The sequence below is a fragment of the Tiliqua scincoides genome, chromosome 6 (genome assembly GCF_035046505.1).
Source record: "Tiliqua scincoides isolate rTilSci1 chromosome 6, rTilSci1.hap2, whole genome shotgun sequence".
Lineage (NCBI taxonomy): Eukaryota > Metazoa > Chordata > Lepidosauria > Squamata > Scincidae > Tiliqua > Tiliqua scincoides.
In genome coordinates this window covers 56,624,220-56,645,432 of record NC_089826.1, presented here as the reverse complement: position 1 = coordinate 56,645,432, position 21,213 = coordinate 56,624,220, and the positions used below count along the sequence as shown (strand labels likewise).

Genomic DNA, 21,213 nt, shown 5'->3' with positions numbered 1-21,213 from the left:
GTACACTAGCATCAGAATTGTTAAGAAATTCCAGCCAATTTCATGATCAGACCCATTAGGGGAGGGCTTATTTCAAGACATAGATCTCGTCAGGGATGATATCCAGAACCTGTGCCAGGTACTGTATACAGGTACCTACCATACACCATATGCAGAGTGCAATTAAACAAGCTGTGTTGAAATACCTTGAGTCTATCAAACGTTGTAGCCAAAAAACCAGTGGGTGTGGGGCAATAGTGCATCACCATGCCCACTGCGCAAGGCATTGCACTGCCCACTGCATGAGAGGAGTTCCATCATGGGGGGGGTGGCACAATGGCCTCCCACACTGGGTGATGCAAACCCTAGTGACGCCACTGAGCGCAGAGGTTATGTTTTATAGAGATACAGAGAAGTGAATAAGATTCACGCTAGAAGAACTTCCTAAAGGGAGCAGAAAAAAAAACGGTCTTAAGATCTATATATAATGACAGCTATATATTAGCTCTATTACAATGTGTTTATCATTTTATGTTGTCCAGCATAAGAATTGGACAATTAGGGCCCAACTGAGACCTGTGAGCACTGCCTTACCACTAGTGCACACTGACACAAGTGTGCCATAAGGACTGCGAACCCGCACTGGGCCACCTCCAACACTGGACCCGTGGTCTGTTGGCTGTCACTTACCAGGAGCACTGGGCAGCGAAGCGGTGAGTGGGGGCATGGGGGAGGCAAGGGGTGTGTTCTGGGTGGGTAGGGAAAAGGCATAGTGGGGGAGGGAGCGAGCAGGACTGGCAGAGTTCAGCTGACACAGAGTCAAGAAGCCCCATTACAGGGTTGCGTCCCTTACCCACAGGAAGGGATGAAAGTCCCCTTCACCTGAGGAGCTGCCGCAGCTGATTAGACATCAGGGTTTGGCCAGGCTGGATTCTGGCTAATGGCTCACGTGGCCTGGCCAACCCTCAGCACTCAGTACTGGCATCAATGGTAGTGTCCAGTGTGTCATTGGGAGTGCCTTGTGAGGCCCAGTGCAGGACTTGGCCTCAGAGTCCCCAGAAATACTGAGACACCACTGGCAGAATCCCAGTCATACAATACACTCTTGTTAACCACGAAACTGACAAAGACGTGTTTTGGATAGAGCAAAAGAATTCAAAATGCACCTCTGACACTGGATGGCTGTCTTTTCCCATATCAAACTGCTGGTCTTCGTCTGATCTCTGGACCATCACTCAGACCCCAAACCTATCCAGGGCTTAGAGTGGTGGATCTTGTGATCCGCCACCAAAAGTCCAAGTCCAGTGGTGCAAAAGCAATGCCACTGTCAGGGCTGTCAAAACAAACTGCTGAAGGCCCCACATGCATGAGAGTGGCTCCTGGAAGCAGGTGAGGAGGCAGTGGGGGCTGATTGTGATGGGATAGGGTGGGGAGGCAAAGGGTACTGGGCTAGGCATTTATTTGAGGGCAGGAATGGGAGGATCTTGGTGGCAGCTGTGCACACTGAGATACACTCCCCCTTTTCCCAATCTGATGTACTGCCTGACTCACCTCAAACTTAGGCATAGGCATAGTTGGCCAAGGAGACCTACTGGAGGACAAATAGCATATGGGGAGGTAACTAAAAAATATTAAGTAAACATTTTTATTTATCTCTTCCTGGCCATCTGGTCACACACATGCGCACACACCATAGTATGCAGCGCATGTTTGATGGTGTTGCCTGCTATAGGCTAGCAGGGGATAGGATTAGCCTGCAACTGACGCACATCTGGTGATACCAAAGATGAGGATTGTTTGGCGGCTGCCCCAAGACTGTGGAACTTCCTCTAAAGAAATCCACAATGCAATTCTTGGCAGTCCTATTGTGTAAGTAAGTAAGGGTGCAATCCTAACTGGCACTTGTGCTGGCCTAGGAGCCCCGGGAGGGTTGCAAACATGCCGTAAAGTACGTTTGCGCCTCTGTGGGAAGAAGCTGTGTTGGCGCATCGAGATGCGCCAACGCAGGGAGGCCAGCAGAAGCCTCCATGGCGTTTTCCTCCCCACCGCTTGTGCCAGTGCACCTGCGCCGACACAAGCAGCGAAGGTAGGCTTGGGGGGTGGGGAGGAGGTGGGAGGGGGCATTTCTGGGCGGGGGAGGGAGGGTGATGGGCAGCCCTGGGAGGCAGGCGCACAGGGAGCTGGGGGCGGGGCTGGAACCCTGCGGTTATGCCAGATCCCAACCCCCATCCCTAGGGAAAATGGAACGGCTTCAAGCCGCTCCGCTCTCCTCTGACTTGCGCCACCTCCAGAGGTGGCGCAGGTCCAAGGAGACCCATTGGGGCGTGCAGCCTTTACCCAGGGGTAAGGGGAAGAACTTCCCCTTGCCTCTGGCTGAGACGTGCAGCCCACAAACCTGCATTGGATGCAGTGCAAGCCTCCTGGTTTGCCCGCTCCAGCGCAGGTTAGGATTGCGCCCCAAGTAAGTAACTCCTATTGTGTTCAGTGGGGCTTACTCTCAGGAAAATGTGTACTGGATTGCAGCACCAATGTACTTACTTCAATTGTGGCTTTCAAGGAGAAACTAAAATTCTATGTACTTAGCACGGTCATCTAAGAATGAGGCTTTAATATATCTGTTACTTCTACTGCTTGTAGAATTCTTGCTAAGTACAGTTTTTGCAGTATTATTATTTTCAATATTATCTTGGGGAGTAGTATAAAAAAATTCATAAATAACATGAATTAATGGTCTTGCACCATAAATGGATACTTTTGCTAAATTGCAAAACTGGAAATGGTTTCCTTTTTAATCTTTTTTAATTTAAAAAATAATCACTTTTTAAAAGCATTCTGCAGCATAGAAAGCCCTGTGAAGGGCTCCCCGCACCCGCTCAGGAGGCTGGCAGTGCATTGGTAAGTTGAAAACATCCCCTTCCATCCCTGGCAGTGGCATGATCCTGGCTATCACATTGCTGCCTTCGCCCCTCCCCCACCACAACTTGTGTATTTCCCAATTCCCTGTAGATGCTTGGGAACCACTGACTCACAGCCCAAACCTGAGCTGCCCGCAGCGCCCAGGCTCAGCGGCTCCGAGGAGGGCTGCTGTCAAAACCTGCGCCTCCCACGCTACCGTGGGAGGCTCCTCGGGAGAAGGGGACGTTCGTACTCTTCCTCCGAGTAAGGTAAGAAGCCCCTCAATGGGGTTACTCTCTTTAGCGCCAACCAAAAGGTCGGCACTAAAGTAAAGGCACTTGTGTAGGGCACACAGCCCTGCATGAGTGCCCTGGATCCTGCGGAGCAGAGCTCCGCAGATCTGCCTCTCTCCCTCCCCCGACGCGCCTCCCGCCCGTCCCCTGGCACGCCTCTCAGCCACCCCTGCCAACCTCTCCCCCCCGGAACACATCCCCCAAGCCCCCATTTACGCCCCTGCCTCCCATTCCACAGCCCAGCGGTCCAGGAGACTGCTGAGCTGCGGAACCTGGGCCACTGCCTGGCGCTAGCCCAGCACCAGCTGGCGCTGGGCTAGCACCAGTGGAAGCCCAGCAGTGAGCCCCACAAATGTGCCTTACGGCACATTTGCGACTGTGGTCCGTGGCACGGAGCCATGCCGCAGACCACAGAATTGGGCTCTCAGGTTGTAATCCTGTTTTACTCAATGGAAACCAATACCTCTGCCTATAGGTTATTGTTTCCATGATGTTCATAGTCAACCTGGCTCATGTGTTAGCAAATAAGAGACCAAACAATTAATGATCAAGAACAACCATCAAATTGATGAATGTCTGTCCCACTAAACTCACCTCCAAATTATATTTCTTCTCTGAAGGTGTTATTGTACAAGAGCATGGAAGCACTCACTTTCCAGCCACCATTCTACCCTGCTCCTTGCCCTGACAATCTCCACTCCCATTTTGTTATGCGGTGCATATAGGTCCTTTGTCATAAATTAGTGTAAATGCATAGGATCATATTTTAAATATCAATTTGTCATGGGCTTCTTAACCTTCTGCCACACATACACTGTGCCTGAGAATTAAGCCCATTAGTCTAATAACCGTAATTAGTCATGATTACCCTAATTAGGACATTAGTTAATGATCTCTCATTTCACTGTTCTTGGTTGATCTAATGAATGAAATATTTATGTCTATAAACATGCTATATTGCATGTACCTTGTAACTACCATAGTTAACAAGAAGATGGAACAGTGGATGTGATAGACTTAGCCCTTATACTTTATCTCTTTACCAACACTATAAGGATGAACTGGCCAAGGAGCTCCCCAAATTGATACCATTTCTTTAATACTTTTCTCCAGTTGTTTAATAAAGGTTTTGCTAGTGACAAATGCAGTCACATTTCAGAGTTATGAACACTTTGAGGATGGAAGTAATTATGACAGAAATGTGCGTGATTCTTGGGCATCCGTTTCTTCAGCCACAACCAGAATCTATGATGGTACTATAGTATAGTGGAACATGCAGTAGGGTGTTCCTCTCTAGAAACAGAGACGTACAGTGCACAGTTTTTTATCATTCTTTGGCAGACAGTCACATCCCTTCATCATGTGACTCCCAGCCCAATTCTCTCCTTTGAATTACACTTCAGAGAGTTCTTCCCTGTTCCCATTTATATTGTATTGGCAACCTTCAGTCTCGAAAGACTATGGTATCGCGCTCTGAAAGGTGGTTCTGGCACAGCGTCTAGTGTGGCTGAAAAGGCCAATCCGGGAGTGACAATCCCTTCCACACCGGGAGCAAGTGCAGTCTGTCCCTGGTCTGTCTCCCTGGCTATGGGCCTTCCTTCTTTGCCTCTTAGCCTCAGACTGTTGGCAAAGTGTCTCTTCAAACTGGGAAAGGCCATGCTGCACAGCCTGCCTCCAAGCGGGCCGCTCAGAGGCCAGGGTTTCCCACTTGTTGAGGTCCATCCCTACGGCCTTCAGATCCCTCTTGCAGATGTCCTTGTATCGCAGCTGTGGTCTACCTGTAGGGCGCTTTCCTTGCACGAGTTCTCCATAGAGGAGATCCTTTGGGATCCGGCCATCATCCATTCTCACGACATGACCAAGCCAACGCAGGCGTCTCTGTTTCAGCAGTGAATACATGCTAGGGATTCCAGCACGTTCCAGGACTGTGTTGTTTGGAACTTTGTCCTGCCAGGTGATGCCGAGGATGCGTCGGAGGCAGCGCATGTGGAAAGCGCTCAGTTTCCTCTCCTGTTGTGGGCGAAGAGTCCCATTTATATGGGAAGAATAATATACCCCAAATACACTCTTCCCTCCTCCCTAAAACTTCAAAGCTCTCAATATTAGAACAGAGTAAACCACTTTTCATAATATATTCTGTCCTGATTATGTTCCCCTTCTTACATTTTGGGAGGCATATCATATTGGGTGGCATATCATGTCCCCTATCAATTTTTTTAACACATTCTCCTCCAGCACCAGAACACTATCCAAATCTCTTCCACTGATTTCTGCTCTCTTGTCTGTCATTCAGAGCATCCAGTCAAAGCTCATGCAGGACTACTAGACCTGGAAAAAATTCCTTCCCATCCCAACATGAAGATCAGATAGGGCTAATTCCTTTTCTGTGGAGAGGGATGCAATACTTTTAATTGCTGCTTACAAGGCGAAAATCAAGGATGAAATCTCCCCCCCCCCAATCACCAGACCTTCCCTTGCTGGAAACAATTTTGCCTGTTGTTTTCTGTCTATTATGCTGCTGTTAAAGGCACTTGAGCTCTGCCAGAAGTCAACTACCCTAAGACCAGATGGACTTGGAACACGAGCAAAGCATATTACAATGCCAATTTTGCACTGGACTTCAGCCCAGGCGGTTTCATTTACAGATGAATTATCATCATGCATATATCATTATTAACCCAGTGGGCTGGGATTTTTTGTACATTCCGATGACTTGTGACATTAAAGAAATAAACTACTTTCCTGTCTTTTCCGAGAGAATGACCTTTCCTTTTAAATGAATCAATATGTCAAAAAAACAAAATCCACCATCCTGACAAGAACTGGTATTTTATGGATCCTGAGGTCACATAATCTTTCAGACCAAATGAATGAATTCACATTGTTATAAACTTTTGAAAAAAAAAAAAAAACTTTTGAATACTGGTTTTTTTTTAAAAATGCTGTTCTAATCTAGTTCCTTAAAAAATAAAAATTTAAAAAGAACTAGCAGTTGTAGACCTGATCCTGAACATTACTTGGAAATCAGTTCAGCTGGGAAATTCCATAGTATATTCAATGATTGCTGTAATACTGGTGCACTAGAGCTGTCTTCTCAACTTCCCCATCCACATTCCTCATTCCACATTCTGCTGTAATGATTTGGAGTGTAATTGAGGATTTGGGTCCTCCTCTCCCTTTTATGTCTACACAGAGGGAATGGTTGGATGGTGATTGCCTCACTTTGCTGACCCCATTAGGTCACCCAACCATTTACACCATCCAGTGCTCAAATTACTGAGGAAGAGGGAGGGGGAGTTAATGACTATCCGAGGAAAGAGAGAGGATCAGGAGGGGTGAAAGAGAAAGAGGACCAGCCAGGCAAACTCATGCTGTTACTTGATGTGATTTAGTGATTTCGGCTTTATTCCAATTTCAGTTGTGGTGGCTTACTGGAGGAGGTGCAGTACTTCATGAGTGGATCAGCATGGTTCCGAAGAGGGGAAGAGAGGTAGAAAAAGAGGATGAGGTTTAGAATAGCTCTGTAGCTGGGATGCTAGGCATTGGAACTTCAAGGGAAAGGTGGAGGAAACGGGATCAGGAAGCAAAGAAGGGAGAGGTGCAGAGGACAGGGGATGGGATGTATAGAGAGACTTTCTGGCTTACTGGGAGCACAGCCATTTGACTGCAAATATTCACTGGGAGTGTGCACAAATGCTCAAGTTTCAGGGTGAGCACCGCACGACACCTGCCTAAAGGGACCTTACCTAATCAGCCCTAGTTAACCACCCTGCCTGCCACATCCAGGGGTAGGGAAAAAAAAAATACCACCAGCCTCACAGCCAATCTTGGCTGGTAGCAAAAAATTCCTACTCAGTCCCCCAAAGGCAACTATCTAGTCTCAGGATGAAGACTGGGAGGGACGAAGCCATGAGGAATGACTGAGGGGTAAGTAATGGTCCCCTCAGTCTGCTCCTCTTACCCCCCACCCAGTAACAGCCCAGATTTCCTGCCTGTGCCCTATACCTTACTGAGGGGGCAGGGCAATTGACTGCGGTGTGGTAACCATGCCACAGCCTTTTTTCTGAAACCAAAGACACTTGCTCTCCTTGTAGTTATGTGGTCTGACCCAAGATAAGGTGGCTTCCTATGTGATATCCCTCTCCGTTTGTACCCAGGTTTCAGGTTCTTGGTGGTTGGGCATGTCTCAGTGAATGATTTGTGTCCTTTCCCTGCAGAAAACTTAATTCTGCCCTCCCCTAAATGAGACTCTGCAGTAATTATCAATTTAATTGTGAGATTTTATAAACAATTCTGATGATAATGCAGAGCCGAGTAATCCATTGGCCTGATCATTATTAATTCATTTAGTATTTATGGTAATAATAGCAATTATGATGAACTCATTTAGCACTAATGGGAGAGCTTCAGGAATTCAGCACTAATTTGTAACACTGAATTAAAATGTTTCCCCATGGTGATATTGTAGCTTTTAGCCGCAAAAGGTTGCCTCCTTCTTGTGGAGAGCCACCTCCAACCATGTTTTCACTCTAATTTTTTGTCTTCTTTTTTTGAGAAGTAGAAGCAAATCCACAGCTCTTGTAGAGTTTTTCAGAAAGATGAAAACTGACAAGGCCAAAGTCTGGGAGCTGAGGCTCACGTCAGGTGGAATAAATATCAAGCCAGAAGGGTAGGAGGAAGTCTACTTTTCTTAGCCTTTTTATCTGAGGAATTTTATTTGCAACTTTAATGGTAGTGACAGCTGCCAGAGTAATCCTTCCCAAAATTAAAATCCCGTTTATCTGGGTACAACACAACGTTGTAACGCAAGTCACCTCTGCAAACTACCTCTAATGTTACTTGTGTTTTGACACACAGAAGAAACGGCATGTGGAAGACGGTCTGCGCCAAGACGTCTCTCTGCTTTCACTGCATGACATATGACTTGTATTGATTTTGTGTTGCAAATTATGTAAGAGATGGCGTGTCAGGTATAATAGCAGGTATGGAAAAAAGAAAAAGAAAATACATACACCATTAGTGAATGAGAGTTTACGAGTTAAGGCTCTGTGTCTGCACCCAAGGAGACACACTACAGAGGGGTATTTATGTCTGAGGATGGAGCAGGAAGCTATCAGAAAGGGAAGATGAAAAGGAGGAACCTGTCCGGTCCAAATATTCCAACCCCCTTCTAATGCCTGCTTTTTTGGCTAATTAATATGTCCTTATCTCTAGAAACAACAGCTGTGGTGTGCAAAAGAATGACTAGAACCCCCTATCAGTTTGAGCAATTAACAGTAATTTATTGCTCCAAACACACTCCCTGCAATTCCTCTTGTCCAGAGGCTTTCCCCTCCCCAAAACTCCACTTAACTTAGTGGGTAAAACTCCAAAGCCTCCAGGCCAAGTCCAATCCAATTTCAATCTTCTGCAGCAGAGTCCCTCCTCTGTGTCCTGTCCAGCAGAGTGTCTCCTTCAGCAGGGTCCTGGCAGTCTTCTCTTCTGTGTTCTCCAGCAGAGTCCTGGCAGTCCCCTTCTCCTGTAGGTCTTGGTCCATCCATGTCCCGTAGCTCTGGGTTCCTGTAGGTCTGGGTCACGAGTGTAGGTCTTTGCTCCGTCTGAAGCTGCCATTTATTCCTGTATGTCCCATTGTCCAAATGCAGCCCATGACCATTCAAAGTCCCATCAAGGTCAAATGAAGCTCAAGTGTCCATCAAAGTCTCCATTGACCTTGATTGATTACAGCTGTGTAGCCAGACCTGCCCTTCCCAGCACTGTCAACCAGCTATCAAAACATGGGAATCGCTGTCAACACCACATCAACCACCTGATGATCTTCTGATCTTCCATTACAGAACCCAAAAGGGAATTTTCTTCCACTGATAATGTGGAGGTGGTAGGCATGTTCCCTTCTGAGCTTCAGCCTGACTTTGTAGGGATTGGGTGCACAGCAGCTTATAAAGGATTGGAAGATGAGCAGAAGTTCCACTGTACTTCGCTAAATGACATCAATATCACAGGTTCTCTGTGCTGGGATAATATGCTAGTGGTTCTGGATTTTCCCAGCTTGCTCCTTGGTGAGTGTCATCATTGGGCTTGCTTGCAGGCTTGAATTCGTTTATGTGATCCAAGCATTTTCTAAATTCTTGAATATGTATTCTCAACCTTTCCTCCTCATCCGCAAAGGGAGTTTTGAATAGCTAAGCCTTCTTTCAGATTTCAGAGGAGGAGTATCATAGAATTAATGTGCAACTTTCTTAAGTTCATTAGCTGCAACTTCACAGGAATATATCTTTTGCATAATTGTAAGTAACAGCAGTTTAAGAATAGGACTCCAACAAACGTCTGCTTGTCTACTCAGAAGTAAGTCCTATGGAGTTCAGTACTCCCAGGTAAGTGCGTACAGTATTGCAGCCCAATTCTCCCTTAAGGTGTCCACTACTGTCCTTGCCAAGAATTCTTTACATCATGTTCTAACTTCAAAGATTGGAGGGCAATTTCAGTAGTTATTTCAAAGGTCTTTGTTAGAATCATGTATGATCTCCACATTTTGAATGTTACTTTGAAAGCCCTATTCCGCCATTCCTTTCCCCATTGAGACAGACTAATGGGAGACTTCTCTCAAAGTGTACCACAAGTCTGCTTCCTGTGACACCTACACATTTGCCTCCGTTCTACCTTCCCCATAATCAACATTTGTCTTCAGCAGCAAACACAGAACACAGGGAGAGATTCTCCCTCTGTTTTCCTCTCTAAAAAGTTTCAGTTCTGTAGGCAGGGCTGTTGCACGTGGAGAACTTTTGGAGGGAGGGAAGCCTGTACAAATTACCAGGGCCTGGTGGTCCCAAAGGGGGTCCAGGGCCTGATTATGTCTCATAGGGCACAAGCCTAACCCCTTGTGTCAGTGCTTTCCAGCACTGGCATAGCTGTGGCAATGGGACATGTGCTGCATCCTGCAGTTGGCTGTCACTCACGGAGGCCTCCTCAAAGTAAGGGAATGTTTGTTACCTCAGAGCTGCATTGCCCTTATGTCAGTGCTGGAAAGCACTGACGTAAGGGGTTAAGATTGCGCCCATAGTCACATAGGCAGGAGGTGTGATCTGGTGGTAGAGCTGTTGCCTTGCCTGAAAAAGCTAAGCAGGATCAGCTTGGGTCTTGTCTTAGGGCCCAATCCTATCCAACTTTCCAGCACTGGTACAGCTGCACTGCAGCCCCAAGGTAAGGGAACAAATTCTCCCATACCTTGAGGAGACCTCTGTGGCTGCCTCGCCACCACAGGATGCAGTGCGCACACCAGGGCCTCTGAGAGGAATTTTATCAGAGGGTACAAAGTTTTCTTTTGGGCCCTTTCCCAAAGGTGGGGAGGGCAAAACTGGGAGGATGGTAGCGACAGCTGGAATAGTCTTTGGAGTTCAGGTCTACTGGACTTCCCGATGCAGAGGCCAGGTCTATCTGCCCATGGGGCATCAGCAGCTTGATACAGTAATATGGAAAACCAAACACTCTTCTACATCTCTCTAAAATCTTTGAAGTATATAAAATCATTGCAAAAAAAAATTAGCATCATTGTGTTTTGGCTCACACTAGAATGGAAAGCATCATGTGCCGTAACAAAACTTGCTTCTGCAGCAGCCGTGGTCCCTGAACTCCTATGCACTCCTTCTGGTCAGCGGATCCACAAGCCAAGGAGTTATTGTAGCAGGCCAGTGTCCTCCCAGATTTGACACCGTGTTAATGAGTGTCATGTCTGCATTTCTTGGCCCAGCATATATGGCTTGCCAGTAGCTGCAGTCACAAGCTCGTGGTAGTATCCCCAGCATCCCATGCAGGCAACATGTCTGAGTAGATAGGAAAATATGTATAATATTCCAGGAAATTTCTGGGGTCCCTCCATTGGCTCCTGGGCCCCCTTTTTGATCCTGGGCCCGAGTACAAATTACCCCCTTTACTCCCCCTCTCCTAGGCGCTGGCACACCCCATTGGCATGGCTGCACCAGCACTAGAAAATTGGATAGGATTGGGCCCTTAGACGGATGACCAGAGGCTGCTGGCTAGAGATGGAGGAGTGTGAAGAAGTCAACTGCCAAGAAATGGATGACATACTGAGAGACAGCATGTAGTGTGTTTTTCAGCTGTCCCTGGAAGCTTGAAAAGCGCAGGAGCTGTGCAGTCATTTTGATGACTGTACTTTGTAGGGGAACATCTGGAGAAATGGAGGGTTCTATGAGCTTCTCTCGTAGAATAACATTTGTTAAAACCCCATTTGAAGAAAAAGGGCTTTAGGGTCAGCCTGCCTATGTAAACCTCATTGAGTCTATTAGACTCAAGTCTACATGTCTATGAAAAAGGTGATATACAAATACTGCAATAAGTAATAAATGAATATGTTTTTGTCTTATGTTTTGAATAAAGATTTTTAGCCAGTCCGCCCTTGCTAGGGAGCCCCGAAAAACTTTTTCACTGGGGCTTGAACCTGCTCTTAGGAGCCGTGGGCACATGTTCTTCACACATTTGTCTTCATGAGGTGATGAATGCCTGAGCAGAGCTTTAATTGTGAGTTGAAGATCTCAGCAGTGCAATGTTGCTCAACCTTCTAAGGGCCCAATCCTATCCAGCACTGACGTTGCCACAATGCAGCCCCAAGGTAAGGTAACAAATGTTCCCATACCTTAAGGAGGCCTCTGTGACTGCTTCCCCACTACAGGATGCAGTGCATGCCCCATTGGCACAGCTTCACTGGCACTGGAAAATTGGATAGGATTGGGCCCTAAGGCTGCAATCCTATCCACACTTACCTTGGAGTAAGCTTCATTGATTATAATAGGATTTACTTCTGAGTAGACATGCATAGGATTGGGCTCTAAATCCCTATATTTTAAAACAGCCAGAATTGATGGGATGAAATTCCCATCATTCTAGTCCTTTCCTCTCTTTCGATACTGGTCTTCCGATGCTATGAGTAAGTGGGTCTTATTTTGGAGAAGGGCACCCATGTGAGATTATGTTACACACCAGCATAAAATTTTGCTTTTCACCACCCCAGAGTCTCGAACATGGTGAGTTATGAATTTCAAAATAAATAAAACTCAGCTGCACCCAGTTGTAGGTTTGGTGCAAAGAAGTTCAACTGAAATCCTGTGGAATTTCTCTAATTATCGAAGTTTTATTTGTATCTCACGTACGTTCCCTTCTTCTCCTCTCCTCTCCTCTCCTCTTTGAATGTCATCTAAGAAGTTGAAAGTTGACAGTATTACTGACCATTTCAAAAAGCCCTTTTCAAATGTCTCTGTGGAGGCCAGGATGCCATCTTTCACTCCCTCCAAACTTCTAAATTGGTGTCTTTCAGCTATTCATTTTGTAGTCATATTTCTTTTCTTCAAGCTTTTTACTTTGTTTCAGTGTTGTTGTTGTTTGTTTGTTTTTTTTGGGGGGGAGGGAAAAAAAGATAAGCCTTCAGTTTCAGTAGCCATTTATCTGCTGTATTTGTAATGGTTTTTGTTGGCCTGTTTTCTTCTTAAAATCATCTGCATGGTATGCCCTGCAACAGCCAATCCAACATGCTTTGAAAGTGTACTCAAATTAGCATTTGTGTTTGCCACTTCACTGTGTTGGTAATAATCAGCAGAATGAAATGATAAATAAGAGGAAATGCATCTTTTATGGTTGGGTTGGCCCATCAATAAAGAACAAAAAGATTTTTCTTTTCTATAGAAAGGAGAAAATTAGGCTTCAAAATGCATCTGTCTCGCAAAATACATCATACTTCAGCAGCCACCTACAAATTTATTTCTACTGCCATGATTTAGCTAGGTAAAATATGGTTTTTAGAGTCACAAGGTACTTATTGTTCAGTATGAAAGGAGGCTATCAGTACCATTCCCAACAGGCTGCATCAGGGAGCAATTTAAATGGCAGAATACAAAGAAAAAAAATTGGGGGGTGGTCATTTGTCTAGTGAATGCTGCTAAATTTCATCAGCATAAATTAAACTGGGAATGGGAAATGTTATTCAAGAAAGCAAGTACATTATGGAAAGTTTTTCTTTCTTTCTTTCTTTTTTCAAATTAAAGCAGTGAGAAAATGCCCAGGACCAAAATTCTGCTTTAAAAATGATTTTGCAAATTCAGTTCTATATGCAGGTGTCAATGGAGATGAGAATTCCATCCTACTGCACTCTGCACAGGACAGGAAAAATCTCTGACCAGAAAAAGACAGCCTCTGCTTGCAAGAAATGATACACTAGGTAGTCCAATCAACTCATGTCACATTACCTGTCACAACAATGCTCTGTATGGCAAGAACTAATCTAATGAAACTGCTAGGCAGTAGGTTAAACTTACAGAGCCCTGTGTCTTGGCTTGCCCCCATTTCATTGAAAAAAGAGGTGCAAAAATGTGACTTTCACCTTTTACATGGCCTGTAAGATCACAACAGCATCATTGTCCCCAGTTGCTCTTGTGCTACAAAAATACCTAGCATCAGAGGTAGAAATACAGCATGGTTACAGCTTTGCATATTGCACTGGGCAATGGATTGGGGTTGGATCAAAATATATCAGGATTTGCTGCCTCCCACGTAAGACTGCCCATCTTGCAAACCTTCTGTCCATCTTGCATGTAAGGTGGTGTCCTATGAAAGGGTTCTTTCCCTATGGAACTACCTGCCCTGTGACATGTAGCAGTCTACCTATAGCTGCTGAAAAGCTAGCTATACAGCCATTCAGCTGGCTCTTAACATTTTACCCTCAGCTGGGTCAGCTCTGCTAGGTTCTCCTTTGTTGGTTGGTTCCCCAGCTTTGGGGTACACCTTACTCCCTGACCTGCCAGGCAGTTCTCTAGCCTCACCAGTAACATGAGAACTACACAGTAGTGGTGGAGAGCAATGAGGTTACCCACAACAGTCCTCTTCCAGCTGTTCTCACCATCTCAGCTTATGCAGGTGGCAATTGGGAAGGTTTTCTTGCTTCTGGTGCTCCATTATAGACTTGTGTGTTCCTAAGGAGGTTCAGCTGGTGCCCAATCTTATGTTTTTAGAGTGCCAGGTGAAGACATTTTCTTAGAGTCAAATTCTATGGGCTAGGGCTGCCTCACAGTGCAGCAGCACCGAAATGGCTGCTGCTGTATTCTATTGGGCCAGAGAAGCTGCTGGAGGTCTCCTTGGGATAAGGAAACATCGGTTCCCTTACCCTGTGCAGAGCCCTGGCAGCTCCAGTAGGTCTCCTCAGAGCTGTGCCAGCTCTTTAGTTGGTGCAGAACCAAGGATACCACGTCAGGCTCCACAGCTCTGGAGAGGGGATAGAATTCAGTGGCAACTTCTGCCAGTATCCCCGCCCCCAATCCCAGACCAATTTACCCACCTTCCTTCCACCCATTTACACCTCCTTCCCACCTTCCCCCACCTTCCTTCTGCCCCAGAAAGCCTCCCCACCACTTGACAGGGATACTTAAATATTGTTTTATGGCAAGTTTTGTAAGCAGCCATGGAAAATATACATACTGGGGGGGGGGGGGATAAAACAAATAAGATCATAAAGGGCTCCTGTCAGTCACACTGGATTTTAACAAGTCCCCCAAAAGTTGCAACAGGACATTGGTATGTCACTCCTTTCATGATGGGATGACAAATATCTAAAGGTGGGAAAAGAAGAATTACTCTCATTTTACCGGTGAGACTCACAAGCCACTTTGGCAGAATTGTTCAGCCCGGTGTCACAGCTCCCTGATAATATAGGGTAGTTCCCTACTTATTTGCGTTTTCGTTAAGTGAAATTTGGAACATGTGTGCCGATGAGACTTTCCCCACTGCTCTGGGGACTTTATTGCAAAGCCTCATAAATCATCTAGTCAGGAGGTTGCTTCTGCTAGTCAGCTTGAGCTTTCCTTTTTGACTTTCATCCTATTATCCTAAGTTTTATGTCTTTGTTCCGTCCAGCATAATTCCTCTACCACTCTGGCATTTAAACCTTTTAAGTACTTGAAGACTGCTATCAATTCCCTCTGTAGTCATCTTCCTGGCTAATATGCTTATGAAGGGCTTTTTTCCTCCCCAAGTATTTATCATGTGTTTCTCAAGATGTCTTCTAATGTTATTTTCCGCCCATGTGACTTGTCCTCATTTTAGTATCATCTCCAAATGTCAGTAGCGTGCCTTTTAACCTTAGTGCTCAAGAAATGCTCGGTTTGATGAAAATCTGTTCTAGTTTTTTGCGTTACCGTTCTGAACCATTTTCTCTGTGTTATTTTTTGAGCTCAGATTCTGCCTTTTTTCTCCTTTTCCTGTGGCCGTTGTTTGAGGAATGCCATGATCCTGCCTAGAGGGGATTAACAGATGCGTTTTTCATATAGATAACACTCACACATAGCCCTTAAAACTTTGTTCTTGATTGCCATGCACAGAGGACATTCTGTGCCACCCAGGCAGCTCAATCCTAACTAAATCCCTGTGTGGCAATGCGGCGGTGCCAGTGCAGCTTCGGGGGGGTGGGGTGGAGATTGGCTGCTTCAGGTCTCCACGAGGTAAGAGGACATTTACTGCTACGGGGTCAACCAGCTCAATTGCTGGTGCAAGTCCGCATTGACCCAGGAACGCAGATCAGGCGGGGGGGGGGTTCAGGATTTGGCGAGTGCCACTGTGGCTGAACCTGCCCCCTCCTGGGCCCAATCCACCTTTCCCCGCCTCCTCGCCATCCTGTTCCATCCACCCCCCATCCCATTCAACCCCCTTCCTGCCTCCCTCCAACCCCCTGCACCAGCATACCTGCAGCATAAGAACATAAGAACAGCCCCACTGGATCAGGCCATAGGCCCATCTAGTCCAGCTTCCTGTATCTCACAGCAGCCCACCAAATGCCCCAGGGAGCACACCAGATAACAAGAGACCTCATTCTGGTGCCCTCCCTTGCATCTGGCATTCTGACATAGCCCATTCCTAAAATCAGGAGGTTGCGCATACACATCATGGCTTGTACCCCGTAATGGATTTTTCTTCCAGAAACTTGTCCAATCCCTTTTTAAAGGCGTCCAGGCCAGATGCCATCACCACATCCTGTGGCAAGGAGTTCCACAGACCAACCACATGCTGTGTAAAGGCAGTGGTTGTATGGTATCCATCTTCACATGGATCTGACCACTTCCCTCTTATAGCAGCAGCCAGGCCCCCCACAGCGGCCTACTCACATTTGTAACATCTGTAAATGATTTTACACCAGTGAAACGTGCATTCTACTGGCGAAAAGGTAGGCCTTGTGCTAATGGAATGCAAGTGCAATGAGTAGAACTCCAGCTGCTTCCCTGGCCGCACAGGATACAGAGGTAGCCATTTTGGTGCCACAGTAGCCCTGGGCGCTAGGAAAGCATAGGCTTGGGCCCTAAGCTATGTTCTATGGGCAACATATGATTTCCTTCAGCTGAGCCTGGGCACAGGCTGGTTGGGACAGGAAATAAATGAAACAGAAGAAAAATGCATAATATAGTATTGAAACCTTATATAACTTACTATTTGTTAACCACAATCACTATTGAACCCCATGAGGGACATCCGAGGAGGCAACCATTATCTACAGAACACTGTCTCAGTTGACCATTATGTGGTTTGTATTCACTACAACTACTGTATTCTTGTTCTTGTTGGCATCCTTCAGTCTCGGAAAACTATGGTATTGCACTCTGAACAGTGGTTCTGGAACAGAGTGTCCTCTCCAGTGTGTGAAGCCTGGGTAAAGTAGATATGGAGGATAGACTGTTTCCCATGCAGAAAATCCCCCCTCTCCACGTCACTGAAATGGTCCAATGGAAAGGCAGAAGCCAATATGGTTGGTTCCAGCAGCGTTGCAGGAGTTGCCAGAACGTGACTTGTGTTCAGCCATGAACTGCCTCAGGGACTCCAGCTCCGGATTTTGCCTCAAGGTTGACTCCTGAAGCCTTTTCCATAACTGGATGTAGCCACAAGGCAGTGGAGGTTTGGGATCAGAGTTTCCTTCTCTCAGATGAACTGCCTTTCCAGGCTAATGAGCAGCAACTGTTACCCTGCACATACCCGATCTCATCTGATCTCGGAAGCTAAGCAGGGCCAAGCCTGGTTAGTACTTGGATGGGAGACAGCCTGGGAATACCTGGTGCTGTAGGCTTATACCATAGTCTTTCGAGACTGAAGGTTGCCAACCAACTACTGTATTATCTGGCACCAAATCGGATGGATTAAAATTCTGCTTGGATGAATGTACTGGCAACAAGCTAATTTGGAGACTTGCAGATGATGCACAGAAGCTGCTGCACTGGTGGCCCTGTGTACCAACACAGAATAGGATTGGGCCATCAGAATTGAATACTAGCTTCTATCCTCCCACCTGCCAGCATGTGCTGCGTCTAGTGGGGGAGGCAAACTGAGAGCAATACAGGGATAAGTATGAAACATTTACTCTTACCTCCTGGTAAGACCTGGAGCCACCTATGAGTGTCCTTGGACATATACTACTACTTTTTGAGGAGATGAGGAGCTCCTTAATGGAGGGGATAGGATCTGGTACCCACCATTGCTGCTATATCCACCCTTCCCGCTGCCTCCCTGCCTCATTTCATCCTAGGTGTGCCCCATCTCTTCCCCTGCCATTGTCTTACCTAGTTCAGCATGTGCACAGGGTCCAGTAGCAAGGCTGGGGTGCTGTTACCTTTTGCAGCAGCACTCACAGAATGGCCACCAATGGAGTGCTGCACGATACATGGGCAGCCACTTCTGCTGTTGTAATGGCATTCACATGGCAGCCCAGTCCACCACAGGATTGGGCTTTTAGTAATCTATTGTTTAAGCAATATGTACTATGTTTCTTAAATGACTTGCATGAGCAGACACGAACCAAGGCCAATGCATCTGCCAGTGCAAAATATTTTGATTGCACCCTTGAAAGGCATTTATATATTTTATTCTCTGAAAGATTTCGATTTTGTATCATGATTCTTTCAGTAATTTTGCTACTTTAATTTGATTTTAAACCTTCACATTTATTGAACTTTAACAATGGGTCAAAGGGTCCCAAAAGTTTGCATTGCAGACAGATTAATGTCTCTTACAGCACAATTTTTTTTTTAGTATTGTCATCTTAGATCTCAGGACCAATGGACAATTTTACTGGACCAATAATCCAGAACAATCACTGAGCTTTGAGCTTCTGTTCTGAAAAACACTTTCATGCAGTGAGAAATTCAACACTCGTGAGACCAAAGCAGCTGTGACTAGGAGACAAATGTGTGGAAAATGTGCCCTGGGAGGGAAATCCTAGGAGAACCGCTTGGGTGAAAAATACAATGGTCACTTTAAATCGCAACCATTGGAAAATATTTGTTAAATTAAATTTTGCATCTTATAATGTTTAAACTTCCTGAATAGCATTAATCCAGTTCTGCTTAATGGCATTAGAAAACTACTTAATTCCAATTTCAAAATGAGGGATTTTACAGTCTAGCAGTTTTTAATAATGATTCAACACAGTAGTGTACAGTAGCCCCTCCTTGACTGCATACAAGAACAAAGGAATTTTCCTTGTTTGTTAATTTCACTTTTCTAGGCAATGAACATATGAACATGCTCACTTTACATTGTTGAAAACCAAACCAAAAAATGCACTTGCCTAATGTTACTGGTCAAATACTTATTTCACGTACCAGTGATGCAATTATATGCACAGAGGCAATTTTTTTTTTCATTAGAAAGTTCATATGGGTCACAAACTGTCTTTTTCTGGAGAGGTGTTTCTGGAGAAACAAATCCAGTTTCTCTAGTATGCATGTGCAATCAGTATCATTGGAAGCTGTTCTGTTCTCTCAGTTGATGGGAGAATGTGTATGGCTATCCTACTGTCACAGAGTTCAGCATGTGCACCATAGCTTGGAATCAGAGCTCAAATGCGCAGTCTTCTGGAATTGTGTCCCATACAGGCATAAAATTAATAGGATTCTCATGTGTCCAAATGAAGTTGCCTTATACAACTGACATTATGTCAGGCCATTGGCCTACCTGGTTCAAAATTATCTACTTTGTCTGAAAACAACCCAATCCAATGCAACTCCTTGTGCGATGATGCAGCGGTACCAACATGGCAGTAGCTGTAACCTGCGGGGAAGTTTTGGCATCTGGATGGTAAGCCCATGCTGGGGTGCCAGGGCTAATTGGACCTGCCCCAGCACTATAGCAGCCCTAGTCCATGTGGACCTGGGTTGGGGGACTGTGGTCAGGAATGTGGCTAGGATTCAGCAGACACTGCTGCCACCAAATCCACCTCTTCCCAGTCCCAATCCACCCATTTCCCAACCCCTGTCACTGCCCTGTTCTGTCCATCCCTCCCCTCCTACACCCTGTGCGCACTTACTGGTGTCTGCTGTATGCTGGCAACTCACTGCTTGGAACAGCTGAAAATTGCCTAACTCTGATGGAATGTTCATTCTGGAGTTGTTAGGCACCCAGAGGACTGGGCTGGAAAGCTTTATGGGGATTCATGCAGGTGTCCTTTCCAGTTCTACAACCTGATATTTGTTTTTAATTGTCAAGTCTCTGAATCTGCATGTACAGCATGTGCTCCATCTGTAATGGGAGCCACCAACTGTTGGCTCCTGGGACACTCCATCTACCACTGCTGTAACTATAGTAAATTTTGCGTCTAGATATCAACTCACCAATTCACCCCAAATCCCCCACTTTTTGCAGTTTGTCTAGGGCATTTTGTCTAAGATGGGGGGGGGGGCATTTTGGGCCAGCCCTAGTTCCGTCAGTGATTTATGACCCTCCCAAAACACCTTCAAAAGAGCCCTAGTGCAATTTGAGGAATTTAAACAGAGTCTGCCCAGAAGTTGTCCCTAGCAGATTGTGCCCAAGTTCTGTAGCAGTGTCAGTGGAGATGTTGCCCTTATCAGTGAAAACAGGATGATAATGCCATTGTATCATGCAAACTGAGCAGATGGATCAAGGGATTTTGCCATGCTCTCATATATTTTCAGATTGTGAGGGACTTTATCTTACCAAATGCTTCTCTTCTCTTCACTTATCTTCTCAAGTGAAAGAATGAATGAACATAAATTCAAGTACTTTGGCTTTTCTAGAAATAACTAAAAAAAAAGTGATAGAAGAAAAAATCAAGACAGCATTTGCATTTATTTTTAAAATGTATAACCCACTTCATCCATCTAGAATCAGTGCACATGCCAACAATTTCAAAGCCAATAATATGAAATGTATTAAAATGTCCAGATTAAAAATATTACTACAATTACAATGCTCCCAAACCCATTTCAGCTTTATAAAAGACTGCTTTGTTTTTTAATACATCGCTTTTGGAAGATACTTCTAGTTCTTTGGGAGAAATTTGGAAAGAAGTGAAAGTTGGGCAAAATATCTCTTTGTGAAGAGCACTTTTATGAGTGCCTTCTAAGTGCCTTGCTGTATCAGATCAAATTCTATCCAGCTCAGGATCCATCTTCTCCCAGTGACCAACAAGATGCATTTGGGAATCCCATGGTTATAAAGCTATCAGCCCAGCAACTGAGATACAATAGTATATGGCTTGTGAGTGTAGAGTTCCATATAATCATCATAACTAATAGTGTCTCAAAAAAAAAAAAAAAAAAAAAAAAAAACTATTGCAGTTACAGGACCACTGAGTCACTAGTGCATTTAAAATCCAAACTACTGAGACCTTCTTTGGTCTAAACTAACGTGTTTGAATTGCATCCAAAAGACATCAATGGTCATCTGTTCTTTAACTTACTTTCATTTAAGATCCAGAACTGAGCAGGTTCATTACACTACTTGATAAAGATGCATTGTTGTTCTGCTACGTTATGAGTCCATTTTACAACTCTAGTGACTCTTCAGAATGTTATCGATGTGGTAGAGAACTAGGAAGAGAACTAGAAAGAAGTCATTTTAATCATACGTAGGTTCCTGGATGCGAACCTGTTTAAGTAACTCTTTAGAAAATGTCTTTAGAAAATGTCTTCACTGTGCATGGTTTAAGCCCGGCGAGCTATCTGGAAGATCTCTGAGCTGTCTGGGCAGGAGGTCTGGTCTAGAGCGTAGAGCC

At 45.3% G+C, this 21,213-nt stretch overlaps 1 pseudogene; it reads left to right on the top strand.

Annotated features, from left to right (window-relative positions):
* The first annotated feature begins 17,151 nt into the window (after positions 1–17,151).
* On the top strand, positions 17,152–17,271 carry LOC136656416 (5S ribosomal RNA; annotated as a pseudogene).
* Positions 17,272–21,213: the final 3,942 nt, after the last annotated feature.